The sequence below is a fragment of the Zalophus californianus genome, chromosome 4 (genome assembly GCF_009762305.2).
Source record: "Zalophus californianus isolate mZalCal1 chromosome 4, mZalCal1.pri.v2, whole genome shotgun sequence".
Lineage (NCBI taxonomy): Eukaryota > Metazoa > Chordata > Mammalia > Carnivora > Otariidae > Zalophus > Zalophus californianus.
Genome location: NC_045598.1, coordinates 90425806 through 90439495, shown reverse-complemented (window position 1 = coordinate 90439495; position 13690 = coordinate 90425806).

Here is a 13690-nt window from a genome sequence, read left to right as displayed (position 1 = left end):
CTCTTGTGGACATTGCTGCCATGAACACTGGGGTGCATATGGCCCTTCTTTTCACTACATCTGTGTCTTTGGGGTAAACACCCAGTAGTGCATTTGCTGGGTCATAGGGTAGCTCTATTTTCAACTTTTTGATTCACCTCCACACTGTTTTCCAAAGTGGTTGTGCCAACTTGCATTCCCATCAACAGTGTAAGAGGGTTCCCCTTTCTCCACAACCTCTCCAACATGTGTTGTTTCTTGCCTTGTCCTTTTTTGCCATTCTAACTGGTGTAAGGTGGTATCTCAATGTGGTTTTGATTTGAATTTCCCTGATGGCTAATGATGATGAACATTTTTTCATGTGTCTGTTAGCCATTTGTATGTCTTCTTTGGAGAAGTGTCTGTTCATGTCTTCTGCCCATTTTTTGACTTGATCATTTGTTTTTTGGGTGCTGAGTTTGAGAAGTTCTTTTTTTTTTTTTAAGATTTTATTAATTTGTTTGACAGAGAGAGACACAGCAAGAGAGGGAACACAAGTGGGGGAGAGGGAGAAGCAGGCTCCCCGGGGAGCAGGGAGTCCGACATGGGGCTCGATCCCAGGACCCTGGGATCTTGACCCAAGACGAAGGCAGATGCCTAACAACTGAGCCACCCAGGTGCCCCTGAGAAGTTCTTTATAGATCTTGGATATCAACCCTTTGTCTGTAGTGTCATTTGCAAATTCTTCTCCCATTCTGTGGGTTGCCTCTTTGTTTTGTTGACTGTTTCCTTTGCTGTGCAGAAGATTTTTATCTTGATGAAGTCCCAAAAGTTCACTTTCGCTTTTGTTTCCCTTGCCTTTGGAGATGTGTCTTGAAAGAAGTTGCTGTGGCCGATGTCGAAGAGGTTACTGCCTATGTTCTCGTCTAGGATTTTGATGGATTCCTGTCTCACATTGAGGTCTTTCATCCATTTTGAGTTTATCTTTGTGTATGGTGTTAGAGAATGGTCGAGTTTCATTCTTCTGTGTATAGCTTTCCAATTTTCCCAGCACCATTTATTGAAGAGACTGTCTCTTTTCCGTTGCATATTTTTTCCTGCTTTGTTGAAGATTATTGGACCATAGAGTTGAGGGTCCATGTCTGGGCTCTCCATTCTGTTCCATTGGTCTATGTGTCTGTTTTTGTGTCAGTACCATGCTGTCTTGGTGATCACAGCTTTGTAATATAGCTTGAAATCAGGCAACATGATGCCCCTAGCTTTGTTTTTCTTTTTCAACATTCCCTTGGCGATTTGGGGTCTTTTCTCATTCCATACAAATTTTAGGATTGTTTGTTCAGGCACTTTGAAAAATGCCCTTGGTATTTTGATCGGGATGGCGTTGAAGGTATAGATTGCTCTTGGGCAGCATAGACATTTTAACAATGTTTATTCTTCTGATCCATGAGCATGGAATGTTTTTGTGTCTTCAATTTCTTTCATGAGTGTTCTGTAGTTCTTAGAGTATAGATCCTTTACCTCTTTGCTTAGGTTTATTCCAGGGTATCTTATGGTTTTTGGTGCTATTTTAAATGGAATTGATTCTCTAATTTCTCTTTCTACAGTTACATTGTTAGTGTATAAGAAAGCAACTGATTTCTGTGCATTGATTTTGTATCCTGCCACATTCCTGAATTGCTGTATGAGTTCTAGTAATTTGGGGGTGGAATCTTCTGGGTTTTCCACATAAAGTATCATGTCATCTGCGAAGAGAGTTTGACTTCTTCTTTGCCAGTTTGAATACCTTTTATTTCTTTTTGTTGTCTGACTGCTGTTGCTAGGACTTCTAGTGCTATGTTGAACACTAGTGGTGAGAGTAGGCATCCTTGTCGTGTTAATAATGCTGTCCATTGGTGACTCAAGCCCTATAGCTGAATACGTCTTCAACTATTTGAATTTACAGCTTCTTGAGAACTAAACAATTCGTTTTCAATGTAAATGATAAATTCAGAAACAGCATGAAAGTTCTTGATTTAATCTATGAACTCCAGTTACGTTCATTATTTATTCTAAAATTCCAGTATTTTTCATGATCTGTATTCTTCTCATCCTGTTCACAAGAATTCTTTGTAGCAGAATGCCTTGGGATGGAAGAATGAGGACTACATCTTTTTGTTTCATAGAGTTTTAAATATACTTGCACACAAACAACTCAACATTTCTATAATCTGGCTCATTTATTATATGTATTGCCCATACACGGGCTGACATATAAGAACTTGTCCCCCAATACGAAATGAATCACTGTGCTTTTAGGCCAATGCTTATTGAGAGGCAGTAAAGATTTCTTTCCATTGCCTAGTCTTTTGCAGGAACTTGTTGACCTCTGCTTGGTGCTCTGAGTAATAGACATACGCCAGAGGTTGCCGGGGCAGAAAGCCAAGACTTGGGAAGAGCTAGGTCTCAGCAGGAAAAGGCCAGAGGAGAGGAAGTCATTTTATAATTTATCAAAATAGGAATACTTGGAGCACAGGTTTTACGAAGAACTAAAAATTGCCCTTTTAAAAAAATTTAAAAAAATGAAATTCACATTTTACTTAGATTGAAATATACTAGACAAAAGTTTTTGCTTTCACCAAAAAATAAGAACAGTGGTTTATCCATCACCTGTCAATAAACCACAAAACTTTTTCTTTTCTTTCTTTCTTTATTTTATTATTATTATTATTTTTTTGTATTCTCTTGGCTAGCTATGTCAAAGTGAGGCATGGCAAAACAAGGCACAAACACAGACAGAAGCATGTCAGTGTCCAGGACCCTTGTTTCTGATTCCATGATGACTACACAGCAAGTATCAAATATATACCTTCAAAAAGCTGGTAAAATAGTTTGTCTGGAGGCTCAACAAAGGATGGGATGAAGTAGCAGCATCCAGATTTGGATTCATGTCTGCTGGGTACTGGCGAATGCTCATCAAATATTTATTGAATGAATTCAGTGACCCAGAAATGGAGGTCATGTCTCTTTTTTGATGCTTGTTCATAGATATTCCCAGCCACTCAAGCTGAAACACATTTACTAGAGTCCTTGTGCCCCTGAAACTCCACCATCACCCAAATTTTCTACTAGAGAAAGCTAGGAACTCCCTCCCTTATCTCCCTAATTTTTATGGTCAAATGATTCAAACTACTGTTTCCTTAAGGAAAAAGCAGAAGCACTTTTCCGGTTCCTTGTTGGCTATCTTCCATTCATCAGAAAGAAAAATTAGACTATCTGGAAGGCAGAGCTACCTTTCTCCCCTTGCTTTTGTTTTTCACTTGGAAAGGGGGTTGGTGCTCAAATGTTGTTTAACATAAACTGTTTGGTACTCTCTTCTCCAGCTCTCTCTGCCTCACTGCAAATGGGCGTACGTAGTCCTTGAGTCTCTGGATCTGTATTAGTGCTTGGGTGCTAGACTAGTGTCTCACAGGCAGTTCCAAAGTTATGTTTCATGAGGGGTGCCTGACTGGTTCAGTTGGAGGAGCATGTGACTCTTGATCCCAGAGTCATGAGTTTGAGCCCCACGTCAGGTGTAGAGATTACTTACGTAAATAAGAAAAATTTAAAACAAAGCAAAACCCAAAGTTATCTTTCACGAGAGTGCTAATGATAGCAGGTGCATCACAAATACTCTGGGGATGGGAGGGAGGGAAGATAGAAAAGCAGCTTATGCAAAATCATAAAACAGCGTTGTGAGGTTTTTTGTTTTTTTTTCCTGGAGTTTTTGAAGGCCATGTATGATAAATAAGGCACCGAATACCCAACCCTATGAGTTGAGCATACATTGGGCATAAACACCTAATTCACGTGTATGGTTAAACCCCCATCCGGGGAGTCTCATTAGCAAACACATTAATTAGGATCCTGTTTACTTTGCTACTGTCAACAATTGTTTGTTTGAGCTAATCTATTCTACCTTCATTAAGGTAAAGCAGTACCAGTTAGTGCATGAAGATGTATTTCAATTTTATAAGAAATTTAGGACGCATACAGAGTTTCTCTCTCTACATATCTTCTGATCATTTGATATTTTAAACATAGGAGCAAGGCTGGAGGTTTATCCTAAAAAGAACTGCAAATGAAACCACAAATTATAGTATCCCTTCTGTGGACATTTATCCATTCATTCATCATTCATTCATTCATTCATTCATTCATTCATTCATTCATGTAATTCTGGGTATTAGGGATACCCAGAACAGTAAGCCTTGGCTCCTGTTTTACAATCTAGTATAAATCAGGGACATCAGCGCATATAACAGATACGATCCCAGCCTTGCCATCTTGTGGGTACAAATGAGGGCAGAATTGTACGAACACCCTAAATCTCAATGTTCTAAGCCAGTAGTCAACAAACTACTACTCATAGGTTGGATCCAGTCTGCCACCTATTTGTGTAGATTTTATTGGAACACAGCCATGCCCATTTGTTTACTTGTCTGTGGCTATTTTTGCCCTGCAACAACAGAACTGAGTAGTTGTAACAGAAAACCTATAGCTCACAAAGCCTAAAATACTCATGACTTGGCTCTTTCCAGAGGCAGTTGGCAGAGCTCTATTCCCATGCCTCCAGAATGTATGCAGCTCCCCCAAGGGGCTTACGCATCAGTCCTGGGCAGTGCTCTGAGGATGTCCTTTGTGGGGAGCTGGGATTTTGCAGGTGCCCTTTGAGGGTAGGCTCAGAAGCTGCTGGCCTCCAAACATCCTACAGAAATGCCCCTTCAACAGGATCACCCAGGGCTGCTGGCCTTGGTGGCCTTGATGCCATAGCTTTCACTGTCCCCTCTGCACTGGCAACTATGTTGCAAAACATCTTAGTTGTTATTGGTAGAACCAGAAACTTGTCAACCTTATGGGGGGGCTTCCAGTGAAGACAGAGCAGGGCCAGATAGCCTCTTGCTGATATGCCTGGTCAAATCTCTTGGGTTGGCCTCAGCCAAACTTCTCTGACTGCCCCAATCTGCCAGGGTTCCGGGGACAGAGAAGAATAACGTTGTGTGTCTTCCCCATCTGCCACCCTCCACTCTTCTCCACTTGCTCTGTGCCTTGTTGGGTAATCCTTTATGGTTCCTTCAAGGATCACATGAGTCGGCTCCTTGGCCCTCTTGATTCCTGTTGGGTTCGGCCAATGGGAGGCACTGGCGGGAGATTCAAGGGCAGAGAAGAAGAGAAAGTTTTTTTCCCAGGATCCTTCCCTGTAGGCTGCAGATTGGCAGAGTCTGGTTCCTCTGCTAAAGTCCACACCTCCCCCAAAGCTGCCAGTCTCCTTAGGCTGTGGTGACGGCTCTCTCCCTTCACCTGTGAGGTCTAGGGATAGTAGCTGCTTCCCCAACCCAGATACTTTACCATTCCTTTTTCCTTAACTCTTCCCACATCCTCAAACATTGTCCCATTGTTAAATCCTCCTTAATTGCCCCCTTTGAGTGTGCCATCCTTTTCCTGCCAGCACCCTGAATGCACCCAGAGCCAATTCCCCAAGGCGCCCCCATGTCAGAAGGATGACTGCGTTGGAATCAAGTCTCTCCTCTGTGTCTTAGGTTGTGGTATTGACTCCAAAGTTATTTTCCTCTTCTGGCACCTTATGCCCTTTCTTGGAATTTGATCCATTCCAAGTCAGTGCAAAAATTAGAAACTCAAATAGGTACATGGGGGTGGGGAGGGACAAGGAAGGAGGTCTTTGCCTTATTCCACTTCCTGGTAGCATCTGAGCCCCAAACACTGCTGGCTGCATGGAGAAAGGTGCCCCTTAACACCATCTGTGAATTGTATCTGAGCTCCAGCTTGGCCAGGTGCAAAAAGGGCCAGAGAGCGGTCACCTACTCTTCTGCCTAGACACATCTCAGGTCCAGATCTGCTCAGTCCAAATGCCCAATTTCAGAAGAAGGGCATTAGAGTATCAGGACGCTATAAGCCTGTGTTGTCTTTAGTCCTAACATACATGCATGGCTGGGAGTTACCTTCTGGGTATAGGTTCAGAGAACGGATAAATGCTGTAATTACATTATGGTATTTGCAAGGCCATGGTTCAGAAGCAGAAACATAAAACCAAAGTGCAGTACTCAGTCGGGAAGGCACGGTCTGTCAGCAGGAGAAGCCTTGGCAAAAACTTATAAACACCTACCCATTCTGCTCTTAACTGCTCTCTCAGGGGAACTTCAATTCTGCTTGATTTCCCAGACTGGCCCTCTGCCCTGCTGCCGGAGGTCTCAGTCAGGAGGCGCCTCTTGGGTTTGCCATTCTGACTGATTTAATTTAGAGAATTTCTCACTCTTCACATGGCAGGAAAGGTCACGTGGCTTAGCGATTATGTTGTTCCGGAAACAGCTTCTTTACTGCTGTGGTTCTGTAACATTGTTTGAAATTTCCCTTTTTGTGCTATTTTTTTCTCTTGGGCCTGAGATTATAAGGTCCTACCAAATAGTTTTATGACTGCATCTTGGAAAACACATTTTTTCCCCCTTAAGTTTTTATTGCCAAAGGGGATGAGAATGTGTATATGCACTTACCTAGTGCATTTCTAGCTTCAGAGAACAATATCCCATGTCATAGAGACAGGTCAGGGATGGAATCATCTAGAGACTGAGTTAGTGTTATCTGTAGTCGGCTGTGTCAAGGAGAAAGGGGTCTTGGTAAAAAGAGGAGAAGGCTTGGAAAGCAAAGGACCCCAGGGGTCATTGCTTATGACTTTGTTTTATTTAGAATGTTGAATTCTGCTTGTCATTGGGAAATTAAGGTAATGTCAGAAACCCTTTCATGGTCATTGGTTTGGTTCTGTTTTCCTGACTTAAGAGCACTCGCATAATGGCAAATGAATCCTACCTAGGTGAATCTCACAGTACTCTATGGGATAGGAAGTGTCATCTCAGTTTTCAGTAGAACAGACTGAGGTTCAAAGAATTTGTGTCACTTGCCCAAAGACATACAACTCCTTAGAGGTGGTAGAATGCCATCCTGGGTGTGAACACTCCCCATCTTGGCTTTTCTCACTCCACGGGGGCAGCTGGTAAGGGCCTTCACTGGGCTGATAATGCCCTGCTCAGGTTGTGGGTTCGTCACAGAATTTTGAAAGAAAATTGAAGAAGGATGTGTCCAGGCCTGACATGGAGCCCCCACTGGTCCTGCCTGACTACTCAAGGTGGGTCTGGTGTGGCGACAATGCCCTTCTCTTTTTCTTCCTACACCTGACTCAGGTGCTCGCCATTCTCTTTCAGACTGTTTTTTTCACTAAACAAAAGTGATTTAATGTTTCATAATATAACTCAACACTGACAGCATTTTCAATGAGAAGACCCCTCCACGTGAGCACTGCCGATCAGATGTGCGGATCCTATCCGCCTTTTCCTGGCGTACTTTCCTGTTGGTCCCTGCTGATCTCCCCCTGCTATGCTGTGACTTGGTGCTCAAGGACCAAGGACTCATTTTTGTGTCCCTCGTAGTTCCCGCAACGGTATAAAACAGAGGGTGCTCAATCAATATGTCTTTAATGAAAGCACAGGGTATATATGGCCTGGGAACAGCGAGTAGTCAGCTTTGCTAGTGGACAGGAGGAAAAGGCAAGGCATATGGATTTTACTCACTAAGAAAAGGATCTGTAAGGATGTTGTTTGAAAGGCAGAATTGGAATTCTGAGTCTATTTTATACAGCTGCACCCTGCCCCCCGCCCCCTTCCCAGCTGCCAGGAGCAAGCAGTTGAGTGAACTGGCTGGGGAACCTGAGCATGGGCTGTTATCATGGTCCTGGAGGTCAGCAAAGAGGGTCTAAGTGAGATGGGGGGGGTGAGAATGAAAGCCAGGGGACCCATACAAAAACACCTGGTGGCATAGAATCAACTGGACATGTTGACTGAACTGAAAGGGAAAGTGAGGGAGGTGGCAAATACCACACATTCTGGAGCCTGGGTGACTGGGAGACACAGGTGACTGTCTTGCTATGTCCACTCCTCCTTCCCTGACCCACGCCCCACCTCAGCTGCCATGTCACTGTTTCCTCAGCGCCTGCATCTCTTGTGCTGTCATAAGTATTGGCTTTTTCCACCCTTTTAAACTTGGAAAGGAAAATCCTCAGTGCCAGTTTTGATCCTTCAGAACCCCATATGACAAATTTGGTGAATCTGTTTTGGACATTTGTGCTGAAGACGATGTTAGGATCATGCTGCCTGACTCAATTTCTACAAGGCTGCCGGCTCCCATTTCAGTCAGACCCATCTGTCCTGGCCACTCTGAGGGGGACACTAAATAGAGGGAGAGCTTGAGGAAGACCTATGTGAAGGCGGAAGTCATAACAGCGAGAGTAGACGACACCACTAAAGACATGTAATAGTAATTGCCTTAATTACTTTGGGCTACTTTAACAAAATAGCACAGGCGAGGTGCCTTAAACAACAGAAAAAAATTTTCTTGTAATTCCAGGATTAACACACAGTATCATATTCGTTTCAGGTGTACAATGTGGTGATTCAGCTCTTCCCTACATCACCTGGTGCTCATCGTGATGAGTGTGCTCTTCATCCCCCTCACCTTCTTCACCCATCCCCCACCCCTCCCCTCTGGTAACTGTCCATTCGTTCTCTACAGTTAAGAGTCTGTTTCTTGGTTTGCCTCTCTCTCTCTCTTTTCTTTGTTCATTTGTTTTGTTTCTTAAATTCCACATATGAGTGAAATCATATGGTCTTTGTCTCTGTCTGACTTATTTCACTTAGCATTCTCTTCTCTAGCTCCATCCATGTTGTTGCAAATGGCAAGGCTTCATTCTTTTTCTATGGCTGAGTAATATTCCATTGTCTATACACACCACACCTTCTTTATCCATTCATCAATCCATGGACACTTGGGCTGCTTCCATAATTTGGTTGCTGCAGATAATGCCACTATAAACGTAGGAGTGCACATAGCTTTTTCAGATTAGTATTTTTGTATTCAAACAACAGAAATTTATTTCTCACAGTTTTGGAGGCTGGAAGTCCAAGATCAAGGTGCTGGCTGATTTGGTTCCTGGCAACTGCTCTCCCCGGTTTGTAGGTGGCTGCCTTCTTCTTGCATTGTCACATGGGTGAAGAGAGAGAGCACCTTTCTTGTGTTTCTTTTTACAAGGTCACTAAAATTCCACTCATGAGGGCCTCACCCTCATGAATTATCTCCCAAAGGCTCCACCTCCTAATACCATCACAGTGGGATTAGGACTTCAACATATGAATTTTGGGAGGACACAGACATTTGGCAGTAATAAAGCAATAATAAAAATAATAATGGCAATATCAAATATTTAAGAATTACTATGTTCTGAGCTTAAAATATGTAGTGATACATTCAACTCCTATAACAACAATGTGAGGTAGATGTAATTTTAAACCCGTTTAGCAGTGAAGAAACTGAGGCACACTAAGGTTAAGTCGGTGCCCAAGATTGCATAGCTTATGAGTGGAGAAGCTGGGCTTCTAACCCAGGCAAGTGGACTCTGAGCCCACCCTCCCAACCAGTCTGTTAGGCAGGGAGGATGCTTGGAATCTGGATGGATATTGAGGGCCTCCTGGCAGTGAGCAGGGGCCTCTCAGGTCAAACGGCCAGCATGCTCTGCTCCTTCTGTGAGCTTAGCACTCCCATGACTCAGACTTGCCCCCTGCAGTCCAGGAGGGCTGGCTTTCGGCCCACTGGGGATGCCAGAAGAGTGAGCAATTGCAGCTGCTAAGAGAGGGGTGGCGAGCTCTGCCCTGCCCTGGCCGGAGCATGGCAGCTGTGGGTGATGGAAAGCGCATCGAGCCTGGAGTCCAAGATGGAGCTGCCACTGCTTCTTTGAGCCACAGTTCCCTCATCTGTGATGTGAACTGTCAGGGGGATGGAAGGAGATTGGGTATGTGAATATACCTAGCACAATGCCAGGTGTGTGGCCAGTACTTGGTAAAAGTTGATTTGTTCATCCCCTCACTTCATTCAGAGAATGAACTGAGGGGCAGGGGGCAGCCCACCCCTCCTACTCCGGCCGGGGGGGGGGGAACCTCCTATTTTGGGTGTGTTCAAATGATAATGTTAGAACATTCAACCATGGCCCAAAATGATGTGTCAGATGTCCTCATACTGGCAATGCTCGTGTGTTAGAGTGGGAGTCAGGATCTAGAGGAAGAAACTCCTCTTGTACTTGATGTGTTCTGTGAAGCATTGTTTCCTTTATTTGTCTCATGTAATGTGCTGATAATTTCATTGCACAAGTTGCCATTTTGAACTAACGTAATTACATTTGGAAACTGTTATAAGAGGCTATTACTAAAGAAATCAAATGTTTCTCCTCTTTATGTAAAATGGGGATAATAATTTCTCTTAATGTTCCTACGATGCTTGGAGAACCTTGACTTAAAGAAATTTTGCAAACACAAAGCAGCATTTCCTGTCTCGCTTTGTCCTTACTTAGCACCTATCACAAGAGAGCCTCTCTGGCAAAAAGTAATACAGAAAGCACCGTCTCTTGGGACCTATCGAAACATCAAGCCACCTGAGTGACTGGGTGTTAACATTTGACGACAGAAAGTGTCAAATGTAAATTAAGGTCTCTTGTTACAAACTCGAACAATAATTTCCTAAACAGTTCCGTGTAAGCACAGGATGAAGACAGCACCATTTCTTATCTGCCTGTAATTCCGGGCAAGAGGTCAGCCTGGAGTGACCAGCCACATCACTCTAGTCCGTGCTAGGGGAGTAGGCTGCGCTGATGAAGGCAAGAGGACCCAGATACTCTTTTTCCTGGAGCCAGCTGGTTAGGGGTGAGGAGCACCTTCTCCGCCCTTCCACACTGTCTGATGAGCCCCGAAGGAGGTGCAGGGGGCGCAGGTTTTAATACATATTTGGTGATGATGAGATATTTGCAGAATTCAGCTGGGGCTCCCCTATCACCAGTTAGTTATCACATATGGTGAGTCACAAAGCCATGGTGTGTGCTTTACTTCTACTTGTCTTCCGAGCATGCGTGCAGCGGAACCTATTAAGTGCCTATTATCCGAGACACTGTTAGGTCCTGGGAATCGAGAGAGACAAAAACAGTCCTTGTTGCCGGTTAAACAAAACAAAAGTAAAGCATCCCACAGTTTAGCACAGAGATGGCACATGGCTTTCATTTCTTGAACCAAAATACTTTTAGATGGGTGGTCCCTTGGAGCACGGATCAGAGGGATCCTAAGGCCTCGCCCGGGTCCTGCAGGCGAGAGCACTGTCATCAGTGTCTTCCACGAGCATTCATTCACTTATTCATTAATGCCACGAATATTTATTTAGTGCCCTCTATAACGCCAGACACTGTTCTGGATGCCTGGAAGGCAGCCGTAAACACAGCAGACATTGTAGTGGAAGGAGACAGACAATCAACAAATAATAGAATGTCAGAGGGGATAAGTGGTAGTAGGGAGAAAAATAAGGCAGTCTAAAGGAAGAGAAGGGGACCGGTGAGGAAGAGGGACCTCTCTGATGAGGTGACATTTGAGCCAAGTCCGGAATGAATTTTGGAGAATGTCTAGGGAAGAAGATTCCAGGCAGCGGGGAAAGAGCAAGGAGAGAGGCTGGAGGCCGAGTGTGCTTGAGGGAAAGGCAGAGTGTGTGTGAAGTGGGGTCAGTGAGGGGTGGTGTGGTAGGAGATTCCGGCGGCCATGTCGCTGAGGGCTATACCTGTAGGGCCCCGTGAGCCGTGGTAATCCCTTCGGACTCTAGTCTACCTGTGAGGAGAAACCACTTGGCAGGTCTGAGCAGAGGAGGGACAAGGGCACATTCCCTTATTTAAAGGGTTGCTCTGCCTGCCGAGGGGGCCGTGAAGGGGGGCGAGGCTGGATGAAAGGAAATCAGTGAGGACACAGCTGCAGTCGGCCAGGTGGGAGAGGTGCTGCATCTGGGATGGCACGGGACCTGAGGGGGAAGCCGGAAGGCCCTGCTCACTGGGTGGACAAGGCAAAGAGAAGACCCCCAGCTTTGGGGACTCAGGAACGGGGGGAAAGGTGGTGTCACAATGTGAGATGGGAAGGTGGTGGAGGCGCAGATGGGGTTTGGAGGAGGTGGGCACGTGAGGATTTGGCATTTTAGACATGGTGGTTGGGCACTCCTGGTAGACACCGCGGTAAAGGCCCACGGAGGCTGGACTCCTGGGAAAGGGCGAGATGACAATGGCACGGGGAGAGTGAGAGCAAGCACCCCCGAGCTTGTCATTTTAGTTCACAGACATCCGACATTTCCTTGGACAAAATTCCCATCACTGGCAAAGTTTCTCCTCTGATTGTGAAGGAGATACCGGCTACCCTGTGAAACATGTTGATAATATTTTCTGATTAAAATCTGGCATGGATAAAATATCAAATATTTCAAAACTGAGACTGTTCAGACAGGCTGGGTGTGTTATCAGTGAGTTGGTGAAGTTGAGGTGCATGAATACATACACTCCACAAGCATTTCCTGAGTAGCTCTTATGTGATTTGCTAATTGTTTTGTGCAACTTGCAACACAGAAATAAGACGAAGGAAGAAGAACCCTATAAGGGGACCACTTTCTTTATTTTATTTCCTCTGGGCACCAGCAATCCTCACTCAGAAATTTGTATGAGGCTTATGTCAGTTTTTTTTTTTTTAAGATTTTATTTATTTATTTGTCAGAGAGAGAGAGAGAGAGAGAGAGAGAGAGACAACGTGTGGGTGCACAAGCAGGGGGAGGGGCAGAGCGAGAAACAGGCTCCCTGCTGAGCGGGGAGCCCAATGCAGGACTCGATCCCAGCACCCTGGGATCTTGACCTGAGGGGAAGGCAGACGCTTAATTGACTGAACCACCAGGCGTCCCTATATGTCAGTTTGAAGATGAAACAGGCCCTGACTGTCTCTCACCTTCATCTACGTCCTGCCCTTGGCTCAGCCAGCTCAGCTGGTCTTCCATCCTCCGGCTGTTCAGACATCCTCTTGCTTCATGGTACTTGCTGTGGCTGTTCCTTCTGTCTGCGATGGGCTTTCCCTAGATATTGGCAATGCCCATTTCCTCACTTATTCTAGCTTCCTGCTCAAATGTCGCTTTGTCGTGACAGCGCATCTCCACTTCATCTCAGGTGGCATCAATCCGCTGGTGCTCGCTGTCCTCATGTCACGTGTCACCATCGGACACACCCCGTCTGTGCTTTTGTTCCTGTCAGTCACCTGCCACTAGAGCGTGAGCTCATTGGGACCGGGGCCATCTTGTTCTCTACTATAACCCAGCACTGGAGTCATAATCCTTTCCGGCACATATTAAGTCCTCCATAAATGCTTGGAGAATGAGGGACTGAACTTGGCAGTGCCTTTTATTTTTCCTTTTGAAGTTCAGGTCTATAGGTGCTTTATTAGTTTGCTAGGGCTGCTGGAACAAAATGCCATGGGCTGTGTGGCTTAAACAATAGAAATCAACATTCTCACAGTTCCGGAGGCCGGAAGTCCAAGATCAGGTGCTGGCCCGGTTGGGTTCTCCCGAGGCCTCGCTCCATAGCCTGCAGAGGGTCGGCTTTTGCTGTGTCTTCAATGCCTTCTCTCTGTTGTGCTTGCACTCCTGGAGTCTCTTCCTTTACTTATAAGGACACACCAACCCCACTGAATTAGGACACCGATCTTATTGGATTAGGACCCCACCCTTATGACCTCATTTAACTTTTAAAGGCCTTTATATCCAAAATCAGTCACTTTAGAGGTTAGGGCTTCAACATAGGAATTCTGAGGAAACACAATTCAGTCCG